The 24,992-nt window shown below is 36.8% G+C and overlaps 1 pseudogene; it reads left to right on the top strand.

The window, feature by feature from the left end:
- Positions 1 to 2,008: 2,008 nt before the first annotated feature.
- Positions 2,009 to 20,664, top strand: LOC124885697 (annotated as a pseudogene).
- Positions 20,665 to 24,992: the final 4,328 nt, after the last annotated feature.

Raw genomic sequence — 24,992 nt, 5'->3', positions numbered from 1 at the left:
GTTGGTTTTCTTGGTTTAAAGGTTGGCATTACATTATCCTTATCCTAAGTACTTGCTAGCGTTCACCCACTAACCCTTCTTCGAGCGGCTCTATCCCTGCATAATGAAGGAACCATCCATCCTACTCCTCCTGCTTAGTGAATCAATTCGAGATCAACTATTCGATTAAAATAGTGAGCTTTCATACTCTGCAAGGCTCCATTTCATATCATGGACATATTTACATAAATTGGATATCTTATGGATATTGCTTTTGGCTATGGTTATGGTCATGTCCCGATCGGATATTGTTTTTCTTTTGGTTAGAGGCTTTGTGGAACTACTATGGGTTAGAATGGGTGAGATCGGTAGTGGTGTCAGCCTTAGTATTGGAATTGACATTGTGGCTGATACCTTTTAGTTAAATTTATGATTGTTCCATCCTTTTAAATTATGTTATGGATAGGAACTTGGTTACTATTTTGGTTTATGGCTTTGGCTTGGTACTTGGTTAATAGTTGGGTATTGGACGGTTGGACTTACTTGAGTTGGTCACAGTTATAGACCTATCCCAGAGTCTGGAATTGTACACATACGCATTTTGTTATATGTTTGAAATTTATCTGACTTAGGGTATATGTTGGTTGGTTGGGTTAGGCAACAGGGGTGGTTTCTAGTCTTGGTTAGACTTGAGATGCCCATTACAACAAAGTCATAGTTTGAGTCATGTTAAGTTGGTATCAACGCTTTAGGTTTATAATCAATGTGGAGTTCACAAAGCAGTGTCAAGTAAAGTCTGTTTTAGGGGTGTGTAGCGCGCCACACTCATAAGGGAGATGCTATAAGGAATTTAGAAATGTTTCTCTTTATTGTGTTCTGTTTTAAGATGCAAGGTCTAAGGTCCTTTCTAATTCCTGTTTGTTCGCTTTTTAGATCATGACTCGAGAATCTAAAGCTCATGAAAATTCTTCTGTCCCAATTGGGGACAATAGTGAGGGGACATATTTTACTCAAGGGATCTATACTCGATCTAAGTGTTAAGTCTAATATTTTTGGAATTCCACCAATTGCTACTAGTCCTTCTCAGGGTGAGGTGACTAATGCATAATTTCGTCTATCAATTCATGTTATAGCTCAGTTAGTTATTGCTCAGGCTGAGTGGGGTGCATCTGGTATTCCATTGTTTAGGGTCACAAGGGTTGAACAATTTATGAAGATGAGTCCTCCCACCTTTACTGGTGTTAAGATAAAGAGGGATCCCCAAGGATTTTTGGATAATATGGAAAAGATATTTGGGATCATGCATGCCACGAATGTAAAAGGGGTAGATATTATACCTTACTAGCTTAAGGATGTTGCATTCCAATGGTACAAGGAATAGGATGAGGAAAGAGATGATATTTAGGAGTCATCCTTATGGGAGACTTTCTCCAATATATTTCTGGACCATTTTTTTCCTCATAAGCTGAGGGAAGCGAAAGTGGAGAAGTATATCAATTTGAGGTAGGGGAAGATATCGGTCAAGGAATATGTCTTGAATTTTCATCAGTTATCAAGGTATGCTCTAGAATTGGTGGCTGATATGAAGGCCAGGAAGTGAAAGTTTTTCTCAGGATTGTCTCGAGAGTTAATCCTTGAAAGCAAGACTGAATTGCTGATCAAGGACATAGATATCTCTAGGTTGACTGTTCATATGAAATAAGTGGAGGAGGAAAAGAAAAAGTAGGCTGGGATAGGGGAATGACAGGGTAAGAAATTCAGGTTCTCTGATTAAGGTGGTGGTAAGTGGCTAAAGAAAAAGTGGGGGAGCTCTGGTTCTTTCTCCACAGCTAGTGCTTCTTACCTAAAGACTTTGGGTAGTAGGCGTCAATAGGATGGCGGTGATTTTAGGGCATAGGTTGCCTAATCTCAAGCGAATGGGATACAGTCAGCTTTATCGTGTCTAACTTGTAGGTTCTGTGGTCGGTTGCATAGGGGTTTCTATGATTAGGGGAGGAACAGATGCTTCAAATGTGACCAACCATTCCATATGCTTTGGAATTGTCCAGTTGGTAAGGTTGATTTGGGAGCGAATAAGATTCCAGATGCTTTTTCATCAGCTCCTGCACAAAAATGTATTGCTTCTACATCTGTGTCTACTACTGGTACCGGCATAGGCCAGAATAGATTATATGCTCTTGCTACCCGACAGGATTCTAAGGCATCGCCTGTATCGTGAATGGCATGTTACAACTCTTTTTACATGATATGTATTGCTTGCTTGATCCGGGGTCCACTCTATTTTATGTGATCCTATATGTGGCTGTGTATTTTATTTTTGATCCCGAGGTTATTTTGGATCCTTTTTCTATTTCTACCCTGGTACATGGCTCTGTGATTGCTAAAAGAGTCTATAAGGGATGTGTGGTATCAGTTGGTAGTAAGGAAACCTTGGTCAATTTGTTTTAACTGGATATGTTGGATTTCGATATTATTCTGGGTATGGATTGGGTATATTTGTGTTATTCATCCTTAGATCATCGGACCCATAAGGTTGTCTTTAAGTTCCCTGGTGAATCGGTTATTGAAAGAGGGGTGATTCCTTCTCCCCTAAGGGGAATTTTATTTCATATCTTAGGGCTCATAGATTGATCTTTAAAGTGTGTCCTTACCATATGGCCTGGGTTAAATATTCTAACTCGAAAGGTCCTTTTTTTTATTTGGTTCCTGTGGTGAATGAATTTCTCATAGTCTTTCCAGATAATATTCCTTGTGTTCCTTCAGATAAGGAGGTTGAGTTTGGTATTGATTTGGTTCCGGACACTCATCCAATATTTATTCCTCCGTATAGAATGGATCCGATTGAGTTGAGGGAACTCAAGGAGCAACTTAAGGATTTTTTGGATAAGGGTTTTATCCATCCAAGTGTATCCCCATGGGGTGCACGAACTTTATTTGTGTGAAAGAAGGATGGTTCCCTTCGGATGAGCATTGACTATAGGGAGTTGAATAAGGTAAAGGTTAAGAACAAATATTCTTTTCCAAGGATAGATTACTTGTTTGATCAGTTGTAAGGTACCAAATTCTTTTCCAAGATTGATCTTAGATCGAGGTATCATAAGCATAAGATTAGGGAGGTAGATATCCCTAAGATGGATTTACAAACTCGGTATGGGAACTTTAAGTTCTTGGTAATGTCATTTGGGTTGACCAATGCTCCGACAGCGTTTATAGATTTAATGAACAAGGTTTTTAGGCTGTTTCTGGATTTTTTATCAGCGTATTGACTGATGACATCCTAGTGTATTCTGAAAGTGAGGTGTATTATACCAACACCTCCGTGTGGTGTTGCAGACCTTAAAGAAGCAGCAGTTGTATGCCGAATTCTCAAAATGTAAGTTTTCGTTGAACTTTGTAACCTTCCTTGGTCATATTATTTCTAATGATGGAATCATGGTGGATCCATAGAAGGTTTATCTGGTTAAAAGGTGTCCTAGACCCACGAAACCAATCGATATTTGGAGCTTCTTGGATTTAGCTGGGTATTATAGGCAGTTCGTGGAAAGTTTCTCGATGATAGCTGCCCCATTGATTAAGTTGACTCAGAAGAAGGTAAAGTTTTCTTGGTCAAATGCTTGTGAAGGTAGTTTTGAGAAGCTTAAGTATAAGCTAACTTCGGCTCCGATTTTGACATTGCTTGAGAGCACTGAGGGATTTGTGGTTTATTGTGATGCATCCCGGATGGGACTTGGTTGCATTTTGATGTAGCATAGGAAGGTGATTGCCTATGCTTCGAAGAAGTTGAAAGAACATGAGAGGAATTATCCTACTCATGATTTGGATGTTTTAGCAGTGGTTTTTCCACTGAAATTCTGGCAGCATTACTTATATGGAGTGCACGTGGACATCTTTTCTGATCATAAGAGTCTACAGTACTTGTTCACTCAGAAGGAGCTCAATCTCAGGCTAAGAATTTAGTTGGAGCTCCTCAAGGATTATGATATGAGTCTTCACTACCACTCAGGTAAAGCTAACGTGGATGTTGATGCTCATATAAGGTTATCCATGGGGAGGTTGGCTCATGTGGAAAAAGAGAAATGGGTGTTTGTTAAGGATATTCACTGCTTGGCTAATCTTGGGGTCTATCTTCTATACTCTGAAAATGGTAGTATGATGGTACAGGAAGTGGTTCGGTTGTCTCTTGGTGCAAAGATCAAGGAGAAGCAAATGCTAGATCCTATTTTGATGAAAATCAAAGACGATATTGGTGGGAAAAAGGTGATGGTATTTAAGATTGGTTGTGATGGTACCTTACAGTACCAAGGTATATGGGAATCCCCCAAGCTATTAAATAATGTAATCTATGGGTACATAAGAATCCCTTGTTCTCTAAAAGGTTGGATAAGGATATTGCTTGCAAGCTATAGTCGGTATGACGATACCACTACTTATAGACTTGGTTAATAAAAAATGGAATAGTGGTGTGGTTATGTGGAAACGGTTTTAATTGGGCAATAATGACAAGGTGTGATAGCTAACCATGAAATTGTGAGTCCAATCGACGGATACTGGAAACTCATATTTGCCGACATGAGGATTGGTCATGATGATCATATAGGGTACATGGGAATTCCCTAAGATACACTTCTATATATGTATCATAGGGAGCGAAGCATACTTGGAAATACCCTACTCTTACGGTATATCTAGTTCGTGCGGCTACACGTATCGGGACCCATTTAGGGGGTTACACTGGAGCCATATAGCCTGTGGGTGGTTCTAGGATGATTAAGCTACACATACCCAGGTTAATGGTTTTAAATGCATGCTAAATTTGCTTTCCTTTCCTGGCATGGTTTATATATGTATATATGTATGGATACTTGTGCATGATTGGTTTTCTTGGTTTTAAAGGGTGGAATTACTTTATCCTTATTTTGAGTACTTGCTAGCGTTCACCCTCTAACCCGTCTTCAGGTGGTCGTATCCCCACGCGATATAGGAATCGACCATCCGATTCTTCTTGATTAGTGAATGGATTCTAGATCAAATATTGGATTAAAGTGGTGAGATTTCATACTCCGGAAGGCTCTATTTCATATAATGGACATCTTTACATACTTCGGATTTTTTATGGATATTAGTTTTGGCTATGGTTGGGGGCATGTCCCCCTAGATGTTTTTTTTCTTTCTGTTAGAGGCTTTGTAGAACTACTATGGGTTGGAATGGGCGGTATCGGTAGAGGTATCAGCCTTAGTATTGGCATTGGTATTGGGGCTGATACCGTTTAGTTAAATTTATGATTGTTCTATCCTCTTATATTATGTTATGAACAGGAACTTGGTTATTGTTTTTGTTTATGGCTTTGGCTTGGTACTTGGTTAATGGTTGGGTATTGGATGGTTGCAGGGATGGACTTTCTTGGGTAGGTCATGGTTATGGACCAACCCTAGAGTCTTGAATTGTAGACATAATCCATCTTGTTATATGTTCGAAATTCATCCGACTCAGAGTATATGTTGGTTGATTGGTAACATAACCCGACCGGGGACCTTGTCGTAATGGGCATCCTACGTCCTCCAGGACCGAGGACAACCCTCTTTTATCCAACCCAACCACCATAAGCGTACTTTGAGTTGGTTGAATACCAAACATATAACAATATAGCATCACCGGACAAGGACTGACTTTGGGATAGGTCTATTCCTAGACCAGCCCAACCAAGTCATCCCATCCACCAAGCTGTACTAACCAAACCACTAATCCAAACCAATACTGGACCGAGGGCCATAAACCAGGCCATAACTAAATGAGTTCCAAAACCTAATATGATTATTCCCAAGTGAAATATGATAGAATAGTGAGAAATTATGTCCAATGATGTCAGCCCTAATATCAATGCCAATATTAAGGCCGACACCAATACCGATCCCGCCTATTCCAACCCATAGTAGTACCTCAAAGCCTCTATCCAATTGAGTAAGAATATTCGGTTGGGACATGCCCCCAACCATCGCTAAAACCATTATCCAGAATAAAATCAAAATGTCCAAGAATATCCATAACATGAAATGGAGCCTTTCGGAAATATGAAATATCACCACATTAATCCAACAGTTGTCCCCGAGTCAATCACTATGTAGAAGGAGTAGAATATTCAGTTTCTGCATAGCGTGGGTATACAGCCGCCCGGAGACTGGTTAGCGGGTGAACGCTAGCATGAACTGTAAATAAGGATAAAATAATGTCATTTATAAAACCAAGTAAATCCATCCATATGCACTCAAACCATACATACATATATATATATATATATCCATGTTGGGAAAGGAAACCGTGTTTAGCATGCCATTAAAACCTTTACCTGGCTTGTGTAGCTTTGCCGTCCTAAACCACCCACGGGTTATATGGGTTCAGATCCCCTTTTTGAAAGGGCCCCAAAGCGTGTAGCCGCATGATAAGGGAATGTGTGACATCCCCCACACGGTCACAAAGACCAAACCTCACATCGGCAGATATGAGTTTCCAGTTTTGGGCCCCCCCAAGACCTCTACCTTCCATGGTACCCCTCCATTATTTCTCAATTAAAACCATTACCAAGCAACCAACAAATCTATTTACCATTTATTAACCAAGTCCATTAGTAGTGGTATCATAAAACCTATACTTGCAAGTTTTGTCCATACCCAACCATATATAGGTTTAAGGGACTCTATGTACCCTTTATGACTTCTAATTAACTAAAACCATTTTAAACATTTTAAACATTCATATCATTTAGGGTTCCTTTTCCAAGTTTAAACCATTCATAAGTTACATTGAAAAACCAATATTATAGTGGAAACATTGTTTAAGGCATTTTATCAAACACATTAGGGGCATAGTATTTTAAAAACCCAAAGTCCATTACTAAAGAACCATTCCCATGCAACCAATTATCCAAAACCACCATTAATGCACATAAAAACATAATTAAAACATGGGAAAATCATAATCAAGCATTTATAACCAAAACCCTTGAATCATATTAAGAAAACCCAAAATCATACAACACTGAAATCAGAAAAACATTGTATAAAACCATGCCTTTAATTAGAAGTAACAATGTGGGAGAGAACATGCCTTAATTGACAAAGTATACGGAGATAAACCACCAACAAGATCCCTAATTTAGTTCTCTAGTTGAAACCATTGCTTCCTTGCCCAAAAGCTTTTGAGAGAATTATAGCATTTAGAAAGAGTTTTCAAGTGTTAATGAATAGAATAATAGGGTAAATAGTCTAAGAGTTTTCAAGTGTTAATGAATAGAATAATAGGGTAAATAGTCTCCTAAGTAAGTTAGAATTTGTGGGAACTTATTAGGATAAGTGGGGAAATGTACAGAATACCCCCACTTATGTTGCACAAAACTCCACCACAGGGGTACGAATGACCCTCACGAGTCGTACTCTTTGATACGAGTGGTACCCATCACTCTTATCATAAGCTTTAACCCTTTGACCCAACACAGTCCAATGTAGGACTCATCCTACCCAAGTCTTATTAAAAACATACGATTCATGCCCTTCACCCATATCCCTGGAAAGATAGAATCACAGAAGGTTTGAACCCTGTCCACCCTACAAGTTTTGGGTATGACTCGTACCCTGGCTTACAGATCCTAGTGAGCCACTCATACTCAGATCAAACTTAAGGTATCTAGTCTGAGGTTAAGATAAGGAACCAAATGATCTGTATTCGATCATACGACTCGTACCACCAAGTCGTACCCATTTCAGTGACCAAAATCCATCCCACCAGCCAACATTGGTCAGCATGCAACTGGATCATACCATTTGTACCCCCAACGTATGGCTCGTACCCATGAGTCGTAATGGGTCCAGAGACCAAAATTCCTGGAAATTTTTTAAGCGTCAAAACCTAGGGTGTTTCAGTCTCCCCCACTAGGAACATTCATCCCCAAATGATGGACAAGGTAGGGGTAACCACATGCACGAGTAATTTGCATTATCAAATATATTTCCAATCCTTAACAAAGTTTGAAAAAAAAATGCAAAGATGTTAATCTTTCCTTTAACAAACTCATAAAATAAAGATGTGTTGAAGACACATACCTTCCGCATGAATCCCAAGAGCAGAAAATAGATGCAGATTCTTGGACTTCATGTCCTCTTCTGCTTTCCATGTAGTTTCTTCCACCTTATGGTTCCTCCACAGAACCATAACCAAAGCCACATCCTTGGTTCACAACCGACAAACCTGACTATCCAAGATCTCAATTGGGACCTCTTCATAAGACAGAGAGTCCGAGATACCCAACCCCTCTAAAGGAACAATCGAAGAAGGATCACCAAGGCACTTTTTCAACATGGAGACATAAAATACCAGATGAACCGAGATCAAAATAGAAGGTACTTCCAACTTGTAAGCAACATTCCTAACCCTCCGCACAATCTCATAAGGACCAACATATCGGGGAATAAGCTTCATTTTTTTACCAAACTGCACAACTCCCTTCATGGGAGATACCTAGAGAAAAACATTATTCCCAACCTCAAACTCCAAGTCTCTATGGCTAAGTTCCGCATAGGAATTTTTGTGACTTTGGTCAGCCTTAATCCTATCTCGAATCACCTTCACCTTCTCCATAGCCTGGTAAACCAAGTTAGGACCAAATATGTCTACCTCCCCAAGCTCAAACCACCCAATAGAAGATCTACACCTCCTACTATACAATGCCTAAAAAGGATCCTTACTAATACTAGAATGATAGCTATTGTTGTAAGCAAACTCAGCCAAAGTAAGATGCTCAACCCAATTTCCACCATAATCAATCACACAAGCCTGAAGCATATCCTCCAACATCTGAATTGTTCTCTCTACTTACCCATCCGTCTACAGATGGAAAGCAGTAATCAAACTCACCTTAGTCCCCAACCCTTTTTGGAAAGACTACCAGAAGTAAGACGTAAACTACGTTCCATGATCATAAATAATCAAAATAGGTACCCCATGCAGCTTCACAATCTCCTGAAGATATAACTTTGAATAATCCTCCGCCGTAAGAATTGAGCAGACTTTGTCATCCTATCCACGATGACCCAAATCAAATCATATTAATTTCTAGATCGAGGAAGACTAGTAACAAAATTCATATTAATTACCTCCCATTTCCATTCGGGCCAAACAAAATCTTGATACAACCCACCACGCCTTATATGCTTGACTTTAATTTGTTGGCATACCAAGAAGGCCATAAAATCAGCCATATCTCTCTTCATACCATTCCACCAATACATCTCCTTGAGATCATGATATATCTTTATGGAACTGGGATGAACAACATAGCGTAACTCATGCCTCTCAGCCAATATCCATTGTCGCAAATCATCGACATCAGGAACGCACAACCTCCCTTGGTATTGTAAAGTACCATCACCATTGATCTCAAAAACCATCACCTTTTTTCCACCAACATCACCCTAGATTTTCATCAAGATAGGATCCAGTACTTACTTTTCCTTGATCTCTGCACCAAGAGATGATCGAACTACTTCTTGTACCATTATACCTCTATCCTTGGAGTCCAAGAGGCAAACTCTAAGATTATCCAAGTAGTGAATATCCTTCACCAACTCCCGCTTTCCTTTCTCCACATGAGCTAAACTTCCGATGGACAACCTACTAAGAGCGTCAGTAATGATGTTAGCCTTACTTGGGTGATAGTGAAGACTCATATCATAGTCCTTGAGAAGTTCCAGCCATCTTCTCTGCCTAAGATTGAGCTCCTTCTGAGTGTACACATACTGTAGACTCTTATGATCAAAAAATATATCTGCGTGTACACCATACAAATAATGCTACCATATTTTCAAGGCAAACACAATCGTTAATAGCTCCAAATGGTAAGTAGGATAGTTCCTCTCATATACCTTCAAATTCCTAGAAGCATAGGCAATCACCTTCCCATATTGTATCAAAACACAGCCAAAACCTAATTGAGATGCATTACAATAGACCATGAACCCATCATTGCCTTTTGGTAAGGTCAGAATTAGAGCCGAAGTTAGCTTATCTTTTAACTTCTCAAACCTCCTCTCACAAGCATCCAACCAAGAAAACTTAATCTTCTTTGATTCAACTAAGTCAAAAGAACAACTATCGATGAAAAGCATTCCATAAACCGCCTATAATACCCATCCAAGCTCAAGAAACTCAGAGTGTCGATTGGAGTTGTGTATCTAGGCCACCTCTTAACCACAACCACCTTTTGTGGATCCACCATGATCCCCTTGCTAGAAATAATATGACCAAGAAAGGTCACAGCGTTCAACCAAAACTCTAACTTAGAGAACATGGCATACAATTGTTGTTGCTTCAAGGTCTTCAATACCACACGAAGGTGATTAGCATGATCTACCTCACTTTTGGAATTAACCAGAATGTCATCAATAAACATAATGATGAAGAGATCCGAGAACTACCTGAAAACCCTGTCCATCAAATCCATAAATGTCGTTGGGGCATTAGTCAATCCAAACGACATTACCAAAAACACAAAGTGCCCATACCGAGTATGAAAAGCTGTCTTAGGGATATCCTCCTCCCTAAACTTTAGCTGATGATACCTAGACTGAAGATCTATCTTAGAAAAAACTTGGGCACCTTGCAATTGATCAAACAGATCATCTATCCTTGGGGGAGAATACCTGTTCTTAACTGTCACTTTATTCAACTGTCTGTACTCAATACACATCTAAAAGGAACCATCCTTCTTGCATACGAACAACACCGATGCAGTCTACGGGGACACACTAGGAAGAATAAACCCCTTATCTAGATGATCTTTAAGTTTCTCCTTGAGTTCTCTCAACTAAGCCAGAGCCATTTTATAAGATGGAATAGATATTGGACGAGTGTCCGAAACAAAATCAATACCAAACTCTATTTCTCTATCTAGAGGAACAACAGGAGGATATTCGAAAAAACTTCAGGAAACTCATTTACCATTGGAACTAACTTTAAAGAAGGACCTTTTGAGTTAGAATCTTTAACCCAGACCAAGTGATAAAGACAACCTTTAGCTATTAACCTCTAAAATCTAATATAAGCAATAAATCTCCCCGTAGGAGCTAGGGAACCACCCTCCCACAGTATAATCGATTCATTAGAGAACCTAAAGACAACATTATGGGTCCGACAATCCAAGGACGCTTAATAAGAGTGTAACTAATCCATCCCCAGAATAACATCAAAATCCACCATATCAAGTTCAAACAAATCCACCAAAGTTTGTCTACCACTAATAGTTATCACACACACCTTATAGACTCACTCAACAATAACCAAGTCACCTATAGGGGTAGAAATAGAAAAAAGATCTAAAACAACCTCAAGATCAAAACCAATACATACAGACATAAATGGGGTCACATAAGAAAAAGTGGACCTCAGATCAAGCTGATAAAACACGTCAAGAGAAAAGAGTTGTAATGTACCAGTAATAATATTAGGTGATGCCTCAGATTCTTATAGGGACACCAAAGCATACAACCTATTTTAGCCAACACTATAACTAGGAGCAATAACAGAAGTAGACACAGTACTATCGGGTACAGGAGCAGAAGATGAAGCCACTAGTACTTTATTTTCTCCCGTAGCAACCTTATTAACCAGAAAATCCCTGAGCTGATGGCCTGGCTGGCCACACTTGAAGCATTTTTACCTCTCTTTATTGCAATAACCCCAATGAGAACGACTACAGAACCGACAAGGAGGGCAAGAAGAAATTGATTGAACCCAACTTGCCTGAGATTGGACACTCGGTGCCTAAAAATTTTTACCACCTTGATGATGCTTGTCACTCAACTACTTTAATTAAGAATCACTAGCAATAGAGAAGGATCCAGAACTCCCTTACTTCTATTTGAGCCATTTACCTTCATCCCGACCACATTGCGGCTGAACACATCCTTGGTCAGAAAACCTATTCCTCTTACCCTACAGATCTCTAAACTCCACCCATTTCCATTTCTCATCCTCTACCAGCTCCATATGAACAATCAACCTAGAAATGTCCATATTTGTAATTAGCAAGATAGATTTACTTTCCAAGATCAAATACCGATTCAACCCAAAAGCAAACTTTCTCATTCTCTCTCTCGTGTCATCTACCAAATCAAGAGCATATCTTGATAGCTGATAAAACTTTAAGGCATATTCCTTAATAAACATTCTTCCTTACTAAAGATTCACAAACTCCTCTATTTTGTCTTCTCTCAACTTTTAAGGGAAAAACGATCCAGAAAAGTACCAGAAAAGGCATCCCATAAGGACATCTCCTCTACTTCAGCTCGATCTCTATCACACTCTTCGTACTATTGGTATGCAACATCCTTGAGCTGACAAGTTGTAAGGTTTAGACCTTTCACATTAGTAGCCTACATCACCCTGAATATCTTCTCCATCTCATCCAAAAAACCCTGAGGATCCTCCTTTACCTCTACACCAGTAAAAGTAGGAGGATTCAGTTTCATAAACTGACCAACCCTTGTGGCCTCAACAAACAACCCACTAGACGAATCCTGCTCAACCTGAGTAGTAACCAATTTAGCAGTAGTATGAAATCAGAGAAACTGTGAAACTATCGGGAATAGGACCTTGAGATCAAAGATGAAATCCAAACGTAAGATGTACCCTATCAACATTGTCCCTAGATGGGACTGCAGAGTTTCCTTGTGTTCCATATCATCAAAGAATGATCTGAAAAGTGAACAACAAGGATTAGAGAAGACTTCCAGGACTTAGACTCCAAGCTTGAAAATAGAATACCAAGAAAGTAAAATATTCGTAAATGCCTTGTAGCATCTCTCTAACGAGTGTGGCGCACTATACACCACTAAAAGAGTCTCTACTCGACGAAGCTTTATGGACTCCCAATTGACCATTAACCTAAAGCTCTAATACCAACTTCACACAACCCGACCAAGGGCCTTGTCGTAATGGGCATCCCAAGTCCATCCAGGACCAAGGACCACCCCCTGTTACCCAACCCAACCACCATTAGTGTACCTTGAGTTGGCTGAATACCAAAAATATAATAAGATAGCATAACTGGATAAGGACTGACTTTGGGATATGTCTATTCCTAGTCCAGTCTTACTAAGTCTTCCCGTTCACTAAACCGTACTAATCGAACCAATACCGTACCAAAGGCCATAAACAAATGAGTTCCAAAACATAATATGATTAATCCCAAAATAAAATACAATAGAACAGTGACAAATTATATCCAATGATGTCAGCCCTAATATCAATGTCAATATTAAGGCTGACACCACTATCGATCCTACTCATTCCAACCTATAGTAGTACCATATAAAGCCTTTAGCCAAAAGAGTAAGAATATCTGGTGGGGACATGCCCCCAACCATAGCAAAAACCATTATCTAGAATTAAATCAAAATGTCTAAGAATATCCATAACATGAAATGGAGCCTTTCAAAAAGATAGAAGCTCACCACTTCAATCCAATAGTTGTCCCCCAGTCAATCACTATATAGAAGGATTAGATCGGCCAATTCCTACATAGTGTAGGTATACAAACGCGTGAAGATGGGTTAGTGAGTAAACGCAAGCATGAACTCATGATAAGGATATATATGTGTGTATATATATACATATATATATGTGTGTATATATATACATATATATATGTGTATATATATCCATGTTGAAAATGGGAATCGAGTTTAGCATGCTATTAAAACCTTTACCTGGGTTGTGTAGCTTTGTCATTCTAAACCACCCACTGGCTATGTGGGTTCATCTCCCCCTAATAAAAGGGCCCCTATGTATGTAGCCGCACGACCAGGAAAGACCAGTACATCCCCCAAATATAAAGTGTGACATTATGCACATGGTCACCAAGACCAAATCTCACATCGACAAATATGAGGTTCCAGTTTTGGTCCCCCCTAGGACCTCCACCTTCCACGGCTTTGCTACAAACCCAGCCATTATTATCTAATTAAAACTATTACCAAGCAACCAATCAATCCATTTACTATTTATTAACCTATGCCATTAGTAATGGTATCATCATACCGACTATACTTGTAAGTTTTATCCATAGCTAACCATATATAGGTTTAAGGGATTCCATGTACCCTTCATGACTTCCAATTAACCAAAACCATGGCCGCCAAGGTCTTTCCAATCCATTTAAAACCATTTAAACTATTTATATCATTTAGGGTTCCATTAGCAAGTTTAAATCATGCATAAGTTGCATTGAAAAACAAATATTATAGTAGAAACATTGTTAAAGGTATTTTATCAAACACATTGGGGGCATAGTATTTGCAAAAACCAAAGTCCATTACCAAAGAACTATTCCCATGCAACCAATTATCCAAAACCACCATTAATGCACATAAAAGCATAATTAAACACATGGAGAAACCATAACCAAGCATTTATAACCAAAACCCCCAAATCATATTTAAAACCCCAAAATCATACAATAATGAAATCATAAAAACATTTTATAAAACCATGCATTTAATTAGAACTAACAATGAGGGTAGAGAACGTGCCTTAATTGACAAAGTAGACATCACCAACAAGATCCCCAATTTATTCCTCTAGTTGAAACCCTAGCTTCCTTGCCCAAAAATTTTGAGAGAATTATAGAGTGTTTAAGAAGAGTTTCTAAGTGTTAATGAATAGAATAATAGGGTAAATAGCATCCCAAGTGGGTTAGAATTCGTGGGACCTTATTAGGGTAAGTGAGAAAATATTCAGAATACGCCACTTAAGTTGTACAAAATCCCATCACAGGGGTACAACTAACTCTCTCGAGTCATACCCTTCGATACGAGTGGTACCCATCACTCGTATCCTAAACCTTAACCCTTGAACCTAAAATTGTCGAGTGTATGACTCATCCTACCCAATTCATATTGACAGCATACGATCCGCACCCTTCACCCGTATTCTTAGCAAGATGTAATCACAAAAGTTTTAAACACTGTCCACCATACGAGTCTGGGGTACGACTCATACCATGGCTTATGGATCCTGGTGAGCCACTCGTACTCAGATACAACTTAAGTTATCAAGTCTAAGGTTAAGCTAAGGAACCAAACAATTCGTATCCGATCATACGACTCATACCACCAAGTCGTACCCATTCTAGTGACAAAAATTCATCCCACCAACCAACACTGGATAGCATACGACTGGACTATACCATTCAAAACCCAACATACGGCTCGTACGCATGAGTCGTATTGGATCCAAAGAACAGAATTCTAAGAAATTCTCTAAAGGTCAAAACCCAGGGTATTTCATTTGGGTTGGGCAATGGGGGTGGTCTCCGATCGTGGTTGGACTTGAGATGTCCATTACGACAAGGTCCAGATTTTAGTCGTGTCAAATAAAAGATCCATATACATTCATCCTGCGATAGTAGAGGAAAATACATTGACTCCTAACAATTATTTAAAATAGTTGTCTCATATCCCATTTTTTTATTATTGTGATTAATTCTTAGCTAATCATAAATCAAAAAATCAAACTAAACCAAACCAAAACCGACAAGAACCAAATTGGTGGTTTTTATTTGATTTGGTTTAAGAATTTTAAAAATTGGCTTAATTAGTTTGGTTATGATTTTAATTAAAATTGATCCAAATCGAACCATGAACATCCCTGAAATTGATGATACAATACAAAGCGATTACTATGTAAAATAATTTAAAATTAAATAACTAAAATCCTACATTATAATATGATGTTTAAGAAGATTATTTGAATATAAAGCTTAACTCCAAACTACATTTACCATTAAGGGTGTTATATACAATAAAAATATTTCGGAGAATGTTTTCGATTTTATTAATTGGTTGGATTAAATGTATTTGAAATATTTTTAATATACTTATTTTCCTTAAATTTAAGAACATAACAGAATCAAAAATCAGGAGTTGGATCTCAAGTCGAGGTCAAGCCTCCCAGGACAAAATCTCTTGTCTCCTATCAAGTTTGGGGATCTAGGTCAAGTCCATCTTCGGGTTCCATATTGAAGTTGGATCCCAATCTAGGGCCTCGCGTATGATTCAGGGTTGAGAGTCGAGATTTGGGCTTCAGGATTTGGAGTTGAATCAAGAGTTATGGTACAAATTTGGTCCCACTTCGAATCAAGAATTAGGATCTCAAATCGTTTGTCGAGTCGGGGTCAAGAGTTGGGACCAAGTTGAGGTCGGGATCTAATGCCAAGATCAAGGGTATATTTTTGTACCTCATAAAATAAGTTCATATTGTTATTACTTATAATTAACTAATAGTTTTGTGATGATTGAAGGTGATAGGGGATAACATGCAAAGCACGTTTATACAGACTAATATGTATAAATATGTATATTTAATTTAAATATACAAAACAGTTTCTTCATTGGCTGTTCTATAAACTATATCACCAAAAATATTCGACCATAATTATCCCCCGTTCTTCTACACTTCCAACGCATTTGAATTATTCTCAAATTCTAAGCTTTTTAAATCCCTAAGCTCTATTTAATTTGTGTCCTTGTTTTGATCTTTTTTCGGGAAAAATACATAGACAAGTTCTTGGATTTTTTGATTTTTTTCGTATTAGCACCCCAATTAGTTCATGTATCTATTGAACTCTTAAATACGTTAAAAAGTGTGTCAATTAAATACATTGTTAATATGACATGGCATGTGTAATACACTCTCCAGTAAGAGAGTGAAAAAACATAATTTACTCTTATTTTTTTTATTTTTTTTATTTTATCAATTCAAGATTAAAATTTTTCAAATCATCAAATTCAATATCGAAAATTTGAGTTCTTGTGTAGGAATGCAACATCAAAATCAAACATTGTGTGTATAATTAAGATAGAAATTAGGGAGGGGTAGCTAGTTGCGTTGGGATGACGTATTTTGGCGAAACTTTCGCCAAAAAATCCAAATCGTGTGGGTCTCTAATAACTTTTTTATTATTGTTGTTTGTTTTTACATTACTATATTTTAAAAGGAATTGTGGGAGGAGACTTGTCTATTTGGATTATCCTTTCAGATTCTGCAGCAAGTGCACTGGTAGCCTCGATTTAGTAATAATATTTTTGAATTTTCATATAGCTCATGCAATGGCGTCTCGTGGTTTCTGACCACCCGAAATTAAGCTGAACACCTCGCTCCCAACCTTTTTTTTCCTCTAATGGTTATTGGGTGTTGGTCAGGTGAAAAATGGAGGACTGAAGATGAGGTTCTTTTTATTCTTCTCAGTAAAAATTGTATTGAGAAGTAGGGCAAAAATAATACGACATATGTAAGGAAAAATATGATGATAATGAAATAAGAGGGAGAATGAAGAAATTGAGTATTTCAATGGTGAAAAATAGATAAAGACTAAATGAAGAAGATGACAAAAATGAAATTGTTTGCTTTTTTAAAAAACTCCTGATTTTTGAAAATTTCTTTTTTTTATGACATGTAATTTTATGATTGGTTATAATTTTCATGTCATGACAAGTGACTTTTAAGTGTCAAATTTAATTTGAAATTGTGTAATTTGTACTTAATTTGCATAGTATATGAATGACTAAAGGATTGAATAGGTGCATGACCTAATTGAGGTGCCAATATAAAAAAGGTCAAAAAATTTAGAAGTCCGTTTATGTATTTTGCCTTTTTTCCTACTATTTATATCACGTGTCGAGCAGATGGCCAATTGAACAAAGCATGAGTAATCTCGTATTATGTGAAAAGATTCCAAATTCAAGCACTTACAAGTTACAAACAAACGTGCTTTAAAATATAATTAACATGGAACGTTTTGGTTTTGGCATATTTCTTGACACTTCATGTTGTATATATATTAATATCATCTACAATATATGAGTCATTATGTAACAAGAGTTGGTAGCTATGTCACTTTAAAACAAAAAATTAAGTGAATAAAAATGCATTATTTTGTCATTTGGTCATCATGTTCATGATTATTTCATTTTATATATATATATAAAAACTCTAAAAGCTAAGGCAATAAAGGAATACAACCTGTTGTTTCAGTTTGCTTAAGAAGGGGGTTCAGCATCTACTATAACCACATAAAATTAATTTTAATCATGTATAAATAATATATTTTTCCGTTGAATGAGATTCCGACGAACTCCCAAAGAAGGGTGGCTCCGCCTCTGGTCACATAAATCCATGCCTTCAATTTGCCAAGAAATTAGTCAATTTAGGAGTACAAGTCACCTATTGTACTAGCCTATCAGCTTTCAATCGCATCTCTAATCTCCCAACTGTAAGAGGGCTAAGCTTTGCTCCCTTTTCTGATGGCTATGATGGCAATTTCAAGGGGTCTATTGATGAGTACCATTTGTTTTATAATTCCGTGAAAACTTATGGGTCCGATTACATAACAAGTTTGGTATCAAAGCATACAAAAACGAACTGTCCCTTCACACGTATTATCTACACTACCCTTATGGCTTGGGTAGGGTTAGTGGCCAAGAGCATTCATATCCCATCAATGCTCTTTTGGATTCAACCAGCCACAGTCTGGGATATCTATTATTATTACTTCACCGACTATGCAAACTCTTTCAAAAATTGTCCTACCTTTGTTTTTCACTAATGTGAAGTATATGTTGGCTTCGAAATCGAGAGGGCGTCATGCGAAAGCTATTAGTTGCAAACTATTGAGATGATAAATCAGATGAAAAGAAAAACATACTAAAAACATGATGATTATATAGTTTGGCCAATTCGCCTACATATAAAAACCTAATATAAAAGAAAACATAAAACTATTAGAGAGAAAATCTCCCCTAAACAAAACTATTTAAACGACTACATTGTGGATGTTATTGTGTTATGGTATGAGAAGGGGATCTTCTATTTATAGATGTCCAAAACCTTTCCTCCAAGAAAGAGGTTAGCCAAATATGGAAAAGAATTATATTTTTTTCTTTCAAAAAAAGTAAAAGTAATTATGGTAACTTTTATTTTCCTTCTAAGAAAAAATAAAACTTAAATATAGTAAGAAAATCAGGGCAAAAATCCTAACAAATCTCCCCTTTTTAGCTTGATTTTCTTCACTTGATCCGTCTTGTCTTCATATCACGTTCATGAACTTCGTTCTTGATATAATCTTCATAACTACTGCTTGCCATGGTTAAAAATAAAGTTTAAACTATTATGATTAAAAATGGGTTAAAAATTAATATTTAATTTTTATTTTTAAAGATGCAGCAAAAGGAATGTTGAAAATATGATTGAAACTTGTTCTCCACATGCAGTTGGACAAAAATCTTCATTATCATCCAAATTGTTGCAGCTTGATTTTAAAACCGCTTTGAACCTGCTTAATCTCGTCTCACCACACCATTGGACCATTGAACTTTAAGCTCTGATACAACTTGTTGGGTTCGAAATTGAGAGGGCGTCATGCGGAAGCTATTAGTTGCAAACTATTGAGACGATAAATCAGATGAAAAGAAAAACATACTAAAAATATGATGATTATATAGTTTGTCCAATTGGCCTACATATAAAAACCTAATATAAAAGAAAACATAAAACAATTAGAGAGAAAATCTCCCCTAAACAAAACTCTTTAAACGACTACATTGTGGATGCTATTGTGTTATGGTATGAGAAGGGGATCTTCTATTTATAGATGTCCAAAACCTTTCCTCCAAGAAAGAGGTTAGCCAAATGGAAAAAAATTATATTTTTTTCTTTCAGGAAAAGTAAAAGTAATTATGGTAACTTTCATTTTCCTTCTAAGAAAAAATAAAACTTAAATATAGTAAGAAAATCAGGAAAAAAAAACTAACAGTACAATGATGGGGCATTTCAATCAATCAAAGACCACATTCAATTATTAAATGGCGAAGAAAATCCAAGAGTACTATTGAACACTTTTGATGCTTTGGAATTTGATGCTCTTAAGGTTTTGAAGAATATTGTGACCATGGTGGGAATTGGTCCTTCCATTCCTTCAGTTTTTCTTGAAGGAAAGGATCCTTCTGATTCTTCTTTGGGACCGATTTATGACCGATTTCAAAAAATTACATGGATTGGTTGGATGTAACACCTAACGAATCAGTTATTTACATAGCATTTGGTAGCTACGCAGATATACCAAATCAACTAATGGAGGAAATAGCTCAAGCATTAATAAAAAGTGGAGGGCCATTTTTGTGGGTGGCTAGAGAAGGTGTAAATGGGAAAAAATGGAGGAAAAGTTGGTGTGCAAAGAGGAATTAGAAAAGCAAGGAAAAATAGTAAGTTGGTGCTCGCAAGTGGAAGTCTTACATCATCCTTCCATAGGTTGTTTTATAACTCAATGTGGATGGAATTCAACTCTAGAAACCTTAGTTTCTGTGGTGCCTGTTGTGGCATGCCCACTTTGGAATGATCAATGTTGTAACGCTAAACTCATTCAAGATGTTTGGAAGACAGGAGTCCGAGTTAGTGCCAACGATGAAGGTATTGTTGAAAAGGATGACTTAGGGAGATATATAGATGTTGTGATAGAAGGAGAAGAATATAGAAAGAATGCTAGAAAATGGAGGGATTTCGCCAAGGAAGCTATGAATGAAAATGGTTCATCCATTATGAATCTACAAGCTTATGTTAAGGAGATTTTACTTGGTCATAGCTAAATTTCTTTGAAGGAATGGCATTTGACAATGTGTTTTTTTAAAATTACTAATAAGGAAAAATAAAATTAGGTACAATAATAGCAAATGTAAAGCTTTTCTTGTGTTGAAGTAAGTTATAGCTAGCCAATATAGAGTATACTTCATAATAAATATCTTATTTATTTACCAAATTCCATTACTCATTTTGTACGCATATATAACAGTCTTTCTTGTTTAGGTGGATAGTCCAAGTAAGAAATTTTACATTGGACGAACATTCAAGATACAAAAAGGATAGGGAAAGATTTTTTTTTATTTTTTACAAAAAGTTTGTGCCTCAAAGTTAATCTTTATAACAATTAAGCAACATAATTTTCGAGAAGTGTTGCCACCTGCAAATTGAGTCCTATAATTAACTACAACTGAAAGAGAGATTTTTGGGTATTCTAGAGGTGTGTCAAAAATAAATCAAAAAGCTGGCATGAATGTTTTAATCTCTTCTTCCTTCAATAGTGTGGGGTCCAGCCCCATTAATACCATTGATAAATTGGTAGCATTTCAGGGTATAGGAAAAATGTTTTCCTTTTCATGGTTAACTCTTTCAAGCTTTTGACAGAGAGCAAATCAACCAATTGTAGCTGTAATTGCAAATACTGACATTGTAAATTTTATTTATGTAAGCAATGACCCACACTATGCTCTTGCTTTGTCTATAAGAGAGCATTCAGCTCATTCTGAGATACATTAAACAGAGAGAAAAATAATATATAGAGAGCAGTGAGGTATTCCACAGACTATGATAAAAAATAGTCTGTAAAGAAAAAATTAGAGTGGACGATATTTTAGAAGGCGGGAGTCAAAAGAGGGTTATTTCTTTTGAGTGTGTAATAGTCACTCTGAGTATTGCACTTTATCACAAATACTTTTATTGTTATTCTTCTCTTACCCAACAAACTTGTATCAGAGCCAACGGTTTGCAATATTTGTATTTTTTGGTAAACAATGAAATCCAACACAAGTAGAATGAATATTTTAAATGGCGTTAGTTATACTATTTGGAAGGGAAAATGGAAGATCTATTCTATGTCAAAAAAATTTATCAGCCGGTCCTTAACACAATAAAATCTTAAAATAAAATCGATGATGAATGGAACCTATTGCACAGATAGATTTGCAATTTTATTAGGTATTGGGTTGACGATAATGTGTTGAATCATATTTCTAGGGAGACACATGCTCGGTCCCTATGGGAGCATCTTGAAAGTTTGTATGCTCAAAAGACTAAAAATAATAAAATATTCTTGATAAAACAAATGTTATGATAAATTCTCCAATGACAGGTCACCTAAATAATTTTCAGGGAATCATGACCAGTTATTTGCTATGGGCATTAATTTTGATGAAGAAATTGAATGCTTGCTTTTACTTGGTTCCCTATCGGACTCTTCGAAAACATTTAGAATGTTATTGTCAAGTTCTGCACTCGATGGCGTGATCTCTATAGATTTTGCCAAGAACAGTGTTCTTAATAAACCAATGACATGAAAGTCTCAAGATTCCTCTTCGCCTGATGTCTTAGTGACTGGTACTAGGGGAGCAGCAGGAATCATGGTTCTCAAAATAGAGAATACTATAGAAGCAAATCTAGAGGCAAAGTTAAAGATATTGAGTGCTATCGTTGTGGGTTAAAGGGGAATGTAAATAAATTTTGTCAAAAGTTGAAAAAGGATAATAGATACAAGAAAGAAAAGAAAGAAGATGATAACGAAAATTGCATAGCCACCATCACCATCGAAGATCTTATTACTGTCCTTGATGCAAATCTAATAAATATTGCTTGTGATGAGTATAGCTGGATTGTGAATTCCGGTACCTCACTTATGTGACATCAAGGAAGAATTTTTTCTCATCTTATAATCCAGGTAACTTTGGAACCTTAAGTATAGGCAATGAGACTATTTCTAAGGTTTCTGGTCTTGGTACAATTTTTTACAAACTAGTACTCGATCTAAACTAGTTTTGAAAAATGTAAAGCATGCACCTGATGTTTGTTTGCATTTGATTTCTGTTGGTGTGCTGGATGATGAGGGATATGTTAGTACAAATGGTGGTGAAAATGGAAACTCATTAAGTGTTCTTTGATTGTGGCTTGTGGTGACAAGCATCATGATCTATACTTGACCATGACTTCTACTTGTACTAATATGGTAAATGTAGTTGAAAGAGCTAGCTTTTCAACATTATGGCATAAGAGGCTTAGCCACGTCAGTGAGAAAGGACTTAATGTTCTGGCCAAGAAAAATTTACTGTAAGACTTTGAAAGTGCTAAATTAGAAAATTTGGAGCACTGCTTGGTTGGCAAAACAAAATAGAGTTTCTTTCAAGTCTCATCCTCCTTCAAAAAAATAGAGTTGCTTGAGCTGGTACATTAAGATTTATGTGGTCCAATGAAGATGAGGACTTTGGGTGGCGCACTTTACTTTGTCACTTTTATTGATGATTGCTCAAGGAAACTTTTAGTCTATGTCTTGAACACTAAAGACCAAGTGTTAGTTGTCTTTAAGGAGTTTAAGGCTTCCATAGAAAGAAAAACTGGAAGCAGGTTGAAGCATATTCGTACTAAAAACGATGGTAAATATTGTGGATTGTTTGACGAATATTGCAAGCAACAAGGTATCAGACACCAAAAGACTTCTCCTAAAACTCCCCAGCTTAATGGGTTGATAGAAAAGATGAATAGGGCCTTTATAGAAAGAGTCAAACATGTGGACTCTAACATCAACCCATTTCATTAGCCATTTCATGTGGACCTTTATAGAAAGAGTCTAACCTCCCACTTGCGTAGATTAGGAAGTTTCAAATTCTCGGTTATATTAAGCAAAAGGACTCTAACCTTGAGCCATTTCATTAGACAAGTAGACTCTAACCACAAGCCATTTCATTAGACAAGTGGACTCTAGCCTAAATTATTTTATTAGACATATGGACTCTAACCACAAGCCATTTTATTAGACATATGGAATCTAACCATAAGCTATTTCATTAGACATGAGCACTCTAACCACAAGCCTTTTCATTAGACATGTGGACTCTAACCATAAGCCATTTTATTAGACATGTGGACTCTAATCACAAGTCATTTCATTAGACATGTGGACTCTAACCACAAGCCATTTCATTAGACATGTGGACACTAACCATAAGCTGTTGTGTCTATTACTTGTTAATATTGGGAATTTAAGCCTTTGTCCGTGCACTCATATCCACTCAGTTCAACATTTAAGGACTCTAACCCACTTAGCTATTTGAAGCCATCAAGGATATAATTCAACACCATACATGACCACAAGGTCTTGATGAACCATTTATCAATTAATATCTTTAGTAGGCCAATGCCTTAGTTTCAACCACCATTTAAGTTAAATTATAGTCATCAAGACCTTTACCAAACTATTCATTCTTCATTATGATTCTTACACCAAGATTTAGTTCAAACACAATTCAATTTCATGCTTAGGGACTCAAACCCCTTTTAACCAATTAAGCAATCAAACCAGCAAGGTTACCAATTAACTCATTTAATGGCCAACAAGGCCTTTACAAAGTCATTTACCAATCATTCTTACTCATTAAACCCTTGCCTTAGTTCAAAACTCTATTAATATGTAGCTAGTTAATTCTCTTAGATATTTTAACAAACACCTTGAGAGCATACCTTTACCAAGACCAAAATCAAAGTAAAAATCATCAAGCTTAGGGTTACTCATGACCCACTTTTGAAAACAAAATAAACAAGCACCCACATGTTCAAACCATCATAAAAAACATGTGTAAACATAAGTTTAAACAAGAGTAAACAATACTCATCACTATTCATCAACACCCTCAACATTTGGTTTCAAAACCCCAATTTACAAATCATAATCAATATTTAAAACTCATGATATTTGAGAAATAACAATGAGGGAAGAGTCACATGCCTTATACAAGATAATTCATGGAAAGAACTTGACACTTTTAGTCTCTAGAAGAACACCTCTTGAAACCCTAGCCTCCAATCTTGTTAAAGAGGTTTAAATAGTGTTTTGGAATATTTTGATGTTGTCCAAGTGAAGAATGAAGGACCAAACAATGTTATAAGTCATGGGTCATAAGGCTTGAGGGGAGGGAAAAGTCTAAAATGTCCTCATCTTAAAAGCTAAAAATTAAACCTAGGAAAGTACGACTTCCACACCTAAACTGTACCCTAGGGTACGAGTGGTAACTAACTCGTACCCTACGCCTTACTATGGACCTCTAAACTGTCCAACATACAACTATACATGTATCACTCATACCATAAGGTGTGA

The sequence above is a fragment of the Capsicum annuum genome, chromosome 7, assembly GCF_002878395.1.
Source record: "Capsicum annuum cultivar UCD-10X-F1 chromosome 7, UCD10Xv1.1, whole genome shotgun sequence".
Classification (NCBI taxonomy): Eukaryota; Viridiplantae; Streptophyta; class Magnoliopsida; order Solanales; family Solanaceae; genus Capsicum; species Capsicum annuum.
The sequence above is the reverse complement of the archived record's forward strand: the minus strand, read 5'-3'. Positions and strand labels throughout refer to the sequence as shown.